The following is a 9,013-nucleotide window of genomic DNA, read 5'->3' on the forward strand; positions in this document are numbered from 1 at the left end:
GTTGACATCTTGAAAGAAGAGAGCTTTGAGACACAGTTCTGATCTCTTCCTTCTCCTTTTGGATTCTTCTTTTTCCTACAAATCCCTGGTTGCAGAAGTTGGCAGGCCTCTTGCCTTCCTCTGCCCATGACTTCCCTCCTGCAGTAAAGCCTACTGTCATCAAAGCTTATCTGTCCTGGATTGAAGAGGAATCTTCTTCACACAACAGGGCACCATGTGATTCAAGTTTTCAAGTCTAACACTTGAAAAGTTAAATGGGATATTAAAGGATTTAGAAATAAGGGACCAACCTCAGAAAAAAATGTGTCCTCAGAAATAGATTAGTAATCTATGACTAAGAAAACATTTGGCATATATAAGAGTTCCCACACATGCCTATAACCTACATATTTCCAGGACAGTGATACTGGACTTAGGAGGAGTTAACTGTTTTATGTTTTAATCCTCTACTATTATTTCAAGATTTTCAGTTAAATCTATTACTCATGATTGCCTATGTTAGCTTTGGAGGAAAGAACGGGGTCTGTGCTCTTTGCACACTTAAGTGGACAAACTGTCCTGAGAGGTTTACCAAAAAAGAATGTGGAGAAGCCGTTGAGGATGGCAGAAGGAAACTGCAGAAACTTCTAGAAGAGCAGTTGGATCAAAGACAACTGAGGAGTACTAAGTCATTCTCTGGGGCCCTCAGAAGTCCAGTCCAGTTCCTCTAAGGAACCAATCCTCCACTAGCAGAGGGTCTATGTATAGGAGCATCTAACCACATACAAATATATGTGAAGGCTGTTTGCTGGCCGCCTTCTTAACATCATTGACCACCATGCCTGTTGCCTGGTGGTCAGAGTCTCACTCCTTTAGCTCCGTACAAATCAGTTTTCTCTGCCCCCCATCCTTTTCTTTGCCTCTTAGTTCTGTTCTACTTGTGCCCTCTTAAGTCTGGATACTCATAATAAATTCTTGTGATAACATAAATCTTAGTTGTGCCAGGGCTCCAAATGCCTCCTCACCAGTCTTAGTTTCAGGGTAGGGACACAGAGGAGACACTATAACTGCTCTCAGCCTTTCAACTCAAGCACTTGTAAAGGAAAAGAAGCATGAACCCACTCTCAGGAGGTGTGGAACATGCCCACCCGGACAGCAAGTGCCCCTCATATTCTCAGGTAGCTTGGTATAGCTGACCACGTGACTGGTACCTATGTAGATGTGTTATAATCTTGCAGTGGAAAACTTAACACTCCCACTGGGACCTTGAATTTTTATTTTACATTGGATCCCCACAAATGATGTAGCTACCCCTGTTAAGAGTGAAATTAAAGCTTATTGTGTTCACTCTTTATTCTTCTCCCCCTGGCCCCCCAAACACACACACACACACACACCGACACACACACACACCCACACACACGGACACGGACACACACACACAGACACACACACACACCAAAAAATAAAACCCCAAAATAAACAGGGTGTGAATGGTGACAGTGATCCAGGTGTGAGGATTGGTGTAGTGGGAGCTAAAGAGAGCCTGCCAGTCTGAGGGAGTGGGAACCATGCAAGGGTGAAGACAGGAGATGCAGTAGAAAGAGGGCCTAGGAGACCAGTGCTACAGGAATGCTCTTGAGCACATCCTGACAGATAGTCAGGTTTGGAGAATAGTAATATTTTCTGTTTGCAGGTGTGAAAGTTATATTCTGTGTTACTGGTATTCAGATTCTTAAAGCACTATTGACAAGTAAACAGATAAAGATACAATTGAGTTTTCACCATAGGTTTATTGGGAATAAATGTTTCTGCACCTAAAAGAAAACATAAGGAATGTGTGGATGATCTCCATTTCCTCAAGTGATAACGCACTGTTCTTTCCCCTGATTTTTCTATTTGCTTTCTTCTTCTAATAAATAAATACATAAAATTTCTACCATGAAAAAGTGTAAAGGCAAAGTCAGAAAATGCCAAAATTAGACTTCTCATCTCAAAGTTGAGTAACAATATGCATGTACTGTATTACAGTTACAAGCGTGTTTGTGTATGTGTGTGTGTCACAGTGTGTGTCACTGTAGCTGCAGACCTACCTCGTCCTGGGCCTCTTCTCTGCAGAGAACACATTTGAAATTGCATGTTGCTTTGCCTGAGGTGGAAAAGAGGACAGCTAAGTCTTGAACCAGTTCAAATAGAGGATCCAAGAGAAATGGCTTTTCTTCCCCTGCTTTCTCTCTGGCCACAGGGAACATGGGGCTATTTCCTATGAAACTGGAATATAAAAAGTAAGTCAAAGAGAAAATGATCTTCCCTTGAGTGCTAATTTTTGGAATTTCTTGTCCTTAGGGACATAATTTCTAAATGATTTACTAGGCACTTATTTGGACAATGACCAAGAATGCTCAATTTTGTGAGAAAATAAAATCATCCCTGTAAAACTAGAATGCAGGAGAAAACTCTTTGATGATGTTACTTGGAGAGAAACTAACATCCATCACTAAACCATTTTGTCAGAGTAGGTTTCAGCTATTGATATGGGCATGGAATTTGTGAGTACTGTGTCCATTCAGCAGTGATAAAATGTTATCCTCCTTGACACTGGGCAATATATAAAAATGTGCCTGACTCACGTTATAATAATGCCACGTGTGCTTTCTATACTTGTTCTATGCCTGTGAAACATCATTATTAAATGATTCGCTTTTATCAATATTAAAATGTGTATTGCATGCTTATTATGTGCTAAGCCCTTTAAATTGATCATCGATTTAATTCTTATGACAGCACTATCAGATAGGTGCTATTGTGTGATGTGCTGAAGGCGAATGAGCTTACAGAGTTGAGTGGGAAGAGTCAGTGTGTAAACCCAAATTCGTTTGTCTTCCAGTGTGTACTCTTCACCAGGTTTATAATATGACATAGGTGCAGCCAAAGAATGTTACAGTGCTCAAAAGAGACAATAAAAGTAGGAGGAAAGCATATACCAATAACTCTATTAAGCTGTGTTCTGAATTCTTTCTATAGTAGTAAAATTTTTAAAAATCAAACTTGAAAAGCTCAGTGTTTTTCATTGTTTCTTGTCACAGACTCCCTTTTCTCCTTCATTCAGCTATTGTTTTGCTATTATAACAAAATACTTTCGACCTTTTCATTCCCCCTCTGGGGCCCAGATATTAAACATTTATTAATGGGGAAAATACTTTGATCTGGACATTTATGTTACGGGTAAATATTATATTGCATTTAAAAATGGAATGAGTTATATAGAAAAAAATTTAGAAACCAAACTAAATTGTTTAACTTAAAGTGTTTTTTTAATTAAAATAACATATATAATGTCTTTAATAAGAAGAACAAACAAAAAACAGGTACTTAAAGGTTTATTTATATATATTTCTCTGATCTATGTCCCCCCAGTAGTCCTGCTTCTCAAAGATAATCACTGCTACACATTTTGTGTCCTTAATTTTTCTGCTCATTATCTTCCTACCACTAATTAACAATATGACCTTATTGCTGCCTTGAACCATAGGAGTTCAGCTTTATCAATTGATTTCCACCTGGTGAAAAAAGTCTGAGAAAAGCCATTGAAGACATCAAGTAGATCCTATCCCAGGCCTGTCCTGTGGGCACAGCCCAGTTTACTGCACACCATTTGAAAAACAAAAAAAGAAGTTAGTTTTGAAACCAGAGGGACATGTCTTCAATAACCAACTGTTATTTGTATTGCCTTAAAAACTAAGAATGTGACCTTTGGCCTCTCCAAATAATGAGATGCATCTAGCAGTCCTTCAGGGAAGTTTTGGGCACAGACAACCAAAGGACCCTGGTTGAAAAAGGATCCTTTTTCTTTCTACTTTGTTTTCACTCCTAGCCTTTTGCTTGGCTGACTGGATAATCCAGGACTTTTTAAATTCCAGGGCATTGTATGTGCTGGTTAAGAAACCCAACACCAATGCAAAGGCTCCAGGAAGTGTCTTAAGGAACCAAGTATATTTTGTAAACAGACAACTAGCACTTGGATTGAATACAAATACACATAAGCCACCGCTTGTTTGTGTTTGCTAATGGTCTTCAGGATTTGGGCCAAGGTTTTAGCTTAAACTTCAATATAGCCTAAATTAGTATATGCTAGCAACAATCATGCTATTTTCTTCATTTACAAAGTAATAAACTTTAAAATAAAAGCCATAGCATTTTATCCATGTGAACCTACAAAAGAGTAATGCCATCTTTAATAAGAAATAGCGGGGGGAAGGGCATGGTTTTAGAAATAGAAAAAGTGTAGATGGATGAGAATTAAAATAGCTGGGTTTGCTGAGTAGTTTTCCAGTACTTATTCTTGGAAACCTTGGGATTATTTATATGATCTTAAAATACACTCATCAGACTCCAGATATGGCAAAGCCTAAATAGTTTTGATTTGAGTACCAACACAATAATGAGATTTTTTTTCTGGCATATTTTATAATGCAGTTTCAGTATGAAATGACCTGTGTGCACACATTCAAGCAAATGTGGATGCAGTGGCCCAGGTAGAGTCAACCTGTGGCTCTATTTCCATCCACATTGCATTTTCTATTATGAAAACCTAGAGCTCCTGGCACTTCAGACAAGTCAGGGCATGAGAGTTGTGGACCCAAAGAAGAAAGATTCGCTTGATATGAACTGAGAATGAATTTGTCTGCTAATATGGACTCCCATCCGTGATTAACCGAGAACCCGAATTTTACAAATAATGCGTTTCGTGGCCATTTGCTGACAGGGGCTCCTTATGTATTCTGAACACTAGGAAGAACCTCAGACTGAGCTCTCAGTTTCCCTCCCTGTGCCCTACTTGTTTGTCCTACATTATCTGAGTCAACCACTGCAGGACAACCCTGGTTTTATTTTTCTACCAAGGCCGCGACCTGCCGGGTTCAATCAGAATTACACGAATTGTATCCTCTCTTGAATCTGTACTGACCAATCAGAATGGCACAATTTGGAAACCTCATCTGCATAACATTGGAAACTTTCACTATAAAAAGCACACATCCCTTTGTCTCAGTGGAACACAAGTTAGGTTGTTACCTGAATCTCTTGTCTCCTGGGCTGCAACTCCTTTTGCTTAAATAAATGTTTTATTATTCTTTATTACAGTCTAAAATTAATTTTGGTTTACAGAGTCTTGGAGGAGACTTGGCTTCTGTTTGTCTTCATTTTCCTGACCCACTCTGCACTAAAATCAGCATTGTCTATTCCAAATCTGCTCTGCATAAAAGTCATTATCACAAAATCAGAAAAATCAGGCTTTAACATTTTTTTCCTGAGTGCTGATTTATTATACATTTTCCTATCAAGGAATAGACATGAACAAATGTCTACTCCTGTGCAATTGTGACTGTATATGCACAAATCTGTGAGAGAATAGCTGACTAAGCTATCCTAGAGACAAGAACTCATGATGAAAAGAACTCAAAAGTAAGAATCAAAAGGGATCACAGTTCAGGCACTGAGGACTTTGTTAAGCAGAAAATAAAGCAACTTTTAAATAGGTAATTGAATTTGGAAGACAATTTGTTTTTCTCAATCAGAACAAAGTCTTCAACAATAACATGGATATTATTGCCAGACATGTTTATATTTTTCCTTCCGTGATTTTTCACACATGGCAGAGTGTGGAGGAAATGGTAAACAGTAATCATCATAATATGCCATACTCTGATTTCTACATACTGAACCATGAGTACATTGATTGAAAGGTTTCTGTGTACAGTGGGGCCTTGACTTACTAGTTTAATTCGTTCTGCGACGGAGCTCATAACCCAAATTACTTGTATGTCAAATCATAAAGTGCACAAGTGAGACACGTGATGCTGGGCTGACGTGGCGTTCACTGTGACGTTCACTGCGCCAACTAGCGGTGGGGTATCTGAAGCTGGCTCGTAACCTGAATTTTAGCTCACAACTCAAAGCAAAAAATCGGCTGAGAGATGGCTCATATCTCAAAAAACTCGTTAGTCGGGACACTTGTAAGTCAAGGCCCCACTGTATATTATCAATTGTGCTACTCTCACAATTGTGCTACTCTCACAATTGTGCTACTCTAGACTTAAACTGAGCTTGGTTTAAGGCTGAGTTTGCTTAGTTGAGATACATCTTTTTTGTTTCTTTAAGAGTCTTTCTTTTTATTTTTCAATACACAGTTTTTATTGCATTTTTTTAAATATCACAAATATGTCTGAGGAATCAACCAGCACTTTGCTGTTTCTGTAGCTGGACAACTTAGATCTTATTCATCAACCTATACTGACTGTTCCTTTTTTCAGAAACATACATACCATCCAAAAACCTTCTGACATCTTTATTTTTAACTGTTATGGCTTACTGAATCAAAGCAGCTGAATTTGATACAAGTTCAATGTCTTTTCAATGGCAGAAAGAAAAAAAATCAAGAAGTATCACCATAGGTTTAAACCTATGGATACCGGTTGCAGATGATAGTTAAACAAACTTAAAAGAAATAGGTCATCTGAATACAGGTTGACCAATGACCTCAGAAGTCCTGAAGGTTGGTTCTCCCTCTGTCACAGACGTGGCATGTACCTTAATGTGTACTACCATACTAGGAATCTATTTTTCTTTAAGTAGCAGTAGCCTGCTTCAGAAGGGGGTTGCTGAATTTTCTGATTAAATGGCAGACCCCCCCCCAAAAAAAAATGGTCTTTCCTTTCTATGATAGACATCTCACCATGACCTGAGTACAGTAAATCCTCACTTAATTTTGTCAGTAGGTTCTTGGAAACTGCAATCTTAAGCAAAACAATGCATATGGAAACCAATTTTATCATAGGATAATTGACATAAACAAGAGTTAAGTTTGGCATATTTCTGGTCACAAAGATATAATCAAACTTGTAAATAAAAACCCCAAACCTACAAGTATCTGATATAGTAAGAAAGTTGGCTTTCTCGTGGAAGACTTTGCTTAAAATCTTGTCTCTGCCTCTGAGGGAGGCATGGCCTTGAGAAAGTCATCTCACCATTCAGAAGCCTGGTGTCTCTTCTTCATAATGAGAATAATATCGATCCTGACCAGTGGCTATAAACATTACATGCGGTAAACCAAGTAAAAGAAGGGCTTATGGGGGCCATTTTAGTATATCCTGGGAACCTACATCAAATTTTGAGATTCTCACATTTATTTAGAATGTTTCTACACATTAAAAACAATGTAAATTCTTCCACAAGGGAAAGAAAACAGAATGGGATTCAGTTGATTTACCAGATGTAATTTCCCACAAACTAAATAACTACTTTACTGGATGCATAACTTCCTAACTAATTATTGTGACATTGTTTAGACACACTCATGGAGAACCCAAAGACTAGCAAATGTTTACCTTTAAATTTCAGAAACATCCTCTGATAGTATTTTTGTTATTTTCAACATATTCTTGAATTTCCCCCTTCTGAAAAGAAACTGACTTTTGGAAAGAATTTACATGGCTTCCATTTCAACTGTAGCATGCCAGCAAGTAGTTAAATTTTGTTCATAATAATTATATTGCTTCTATAGGCATAGTCACACAGACTGGAGAACTGAGACAACTTGGGAGATAATTCAGCATTAAAAATAATTACTCTTCCCTCCACTACTGCTCTATATCAAATGATATTTTTCTCTTAATTATGTAAGTAATTGCCTCAGATCTTCGTTTCACTCTGATTGAAACACCAAAAAATACCACAGCTTCAGAGAGAGCTAAATACTATGATTGTTCCATCCACAGAAAAACTGAGAGGTAGACAAAATAGAAAACCTGTGACAAAATAAATGCATTGACAAGGTCCTCAATTATAACACATCTTTACATGGTAAAAAAAATGTTCATGTATATGAGATTAATATATCAGTGGTGACAGTGACAACTCTGAGAGAAAAGAGTGGTGGACAGTGTTTCATGCTGTAGAACATGTATTTAAATAGTGCTCTGCCAGCTGGGGAGATTAAGGAGCCCAGTAATCAGGGATATGATCATTCCATCACTATAATATGTGCAGCTTATGGTCGTCTATAGGTGGTCCCATATTCTTCCAAGATGTTAAATTTCAGCTATAAGGCATTGACTTCCAAATCTACATCCCTAGACTTGATTGCTATTCTGAGTTCCAACCAATAAATCTAAGTCTCTGAGGACATTTTTCTTTGGATATGGGCAGTTGCTTTAACCACATTTGCAAACTTCTAACATAATGAAATTTTTTAAAGCATGGGTTGTAGAGCCAGATTACCTGGTTCAAATCCTGACTCTTCTACTTTGCAAGCTGTGTGACCTTGGTCAAATTACCTAGCCACTTTGGGCCTTAGTTTTTTCATCTTTAAAATGGGAGAAATAATAGCACTGTCAGAGAGTTATCTGTGGTTGGAGCCAGTTAATTTCTGAAAAGGGCCTACAATACTGCCTGACACATAAGAAGCTCTCAATAAACGTCATATTCTCTTGTGATTATTATTATTCTCCTCTGTTTCAATCCATGGTACCAGGATTTGCCCAGTGATTTAAGCATAAACCTGGATCTAACTCTTGGACCAAGCTTTTACAATTTCAGTGACCTTGGACAAGTAATATCACCTCTTTGAGAGCCTCAATTTCCTCATTTGGAAAATGGGCATTACAGGTATTTCCAATATGCATTTAGTGAAACAAGCGAAGTGGAATGCATAGGTCAGGGTTAAGTAAAGATAAGCAATGACTAATAATATCTCAGACTTTTCCTCCTCTTTTGTTCCCATTACTAATTATTTACCAAGTTTGGCTGCTTTTAACCCTTTAAAAAAAACCTCAGATATCTCTTGTCCTCCTTATACTGTATGTCCCTTACCTTTTATTGCTTTTCATTTCTTTATATATATATATATATATATATTTTTTATTTATTTTCTGTATATATATATATTCTTAAATGATAAATATGAGCATTATGAATTATTATCACATTTTACTGATAGGGAGACTAGGATGTGAATGGAGAAATTGAAAATCAAATC

Source organism: Myotis davidii, unplaced genomic scaffold (genome assembly GCF_000327345.1).
Source record: "Myotis davidii unplaced genomic scaffold, ASM32734v1 scaffold816, whole genome shotgun sequence".
Classification (NCBI taxonomy): Eukaryota; Metazoa; Chordata; class Mammalia; order Chiroptera; family Vespertilionidae; genus Myotis; species Myotis davidii.